Source organism: Pteropus vampyrus, unplaced genomic scaffold (genome assembly GCF_000151845.1).
Source record: "Pteropus vampyrus isolate Shadow unplaced genomic scaffold, Pvam_2.0 Scaffold490, whole genome shotgun sequence".
Classification (NCBI taxonomy): domain Eukaryota; kingdom Metazoa; phylum Chordata; class Mammalia; order Chiroptera; family Pteropodidae; genus Pteropus; species Pteropus vampyrus.
The window spans coordinates 35232-36170 of NW_011889271.1; the positions used below are offsets into that span (position 1 = coordinate 35232).

General features: G+C 55.4%; 1 pseudogene; it reads left to right on the forward strand.

The window, feature by feature from the left end:
• The window catches only part of LOC111732785, a 15436-nt pseudogene extending 14847 nt beyond the window's left edge, over positions 1–589 (forward strand).
• Positions 590–939: the final 350 nt, after the last annotated feature.

Below are 939 nucleotides of genomic sequence, written 5' to 3' on the forward strand. Positions count from 1 at the left end.
ACAACACGATGAGGTTGCTGGACACGTGGGCTGAGAAGAGATTCCAGGAGGTGATACTACAGAGAGTCCTGTGGGGCTGGTCAGAGGTCACCCTGGGGTGATCCAGGGTCAGAGAGGAAGTACAGTCCTCTCCCTACAGATCGTCACCTGAACAAAGACACTCGTCCTTCTGCAGAGGCCAGAGCCATCCTCTAATGTCCTTTACAGAGCTCACTGTGGACGGCAGTGGCTGAGTTCTGTGAGGGAGCAGCATGGTCCCAGGCCCCAGCCCTGTCTCAGTCAGTCACCTCCCCAGTTTCTCCACAAGCCAGTGGAAAAGCCACACTCCTAGCCAGTAATGCCACTGTAACAGGACATTAGGATGCCTTGGTCCCGACCTGCCTCGCAGAAGACACTAAGATTGCCATCCGGTGGTTCCTCAGTGCCCAGTGTCTGCAGCTCAGGGAGGGGACGCAGCTATACTGGGACAACAGTGCACTCACCTCGGCCTGTCAGGAGGGAGGACGCAGGGGGTTGATGGTGTGAGGTCTCCAACCCCTCAGTTCCAGCAAAAGTGAGCCCCATCAGGCTGGATGTGCAGGGTTCGTGACCCTCAACCTCTCCCACTGCCTCCCCTGCATATTTCACGGGCAAGGAGTGGGGGAGGATGCCAGCTTTGAGGAGCTCAGAGCCTCCTTCTGAGCCTGTAGGGCAACATGGGTAAGAACCCCAGAAGCAGACTAATCTCGTTCTCGTCTTAGTCTGATGTGCACCAGCCACCTGACCTTGGGCAAGACACTCAACACCTGAGCCTCAGTTTCCCTGTCCGTAACTAGAATAGAGCAGCTGGATCTCAGGGCTATCCTGAGGATCTTTATCAGGAGGTTAACGAGATTAAAGCCCTTAGGGTCATACACAGGGTCAGGGCCCAGTCGATGCTTTCAAGTAGTGTTACTGTTT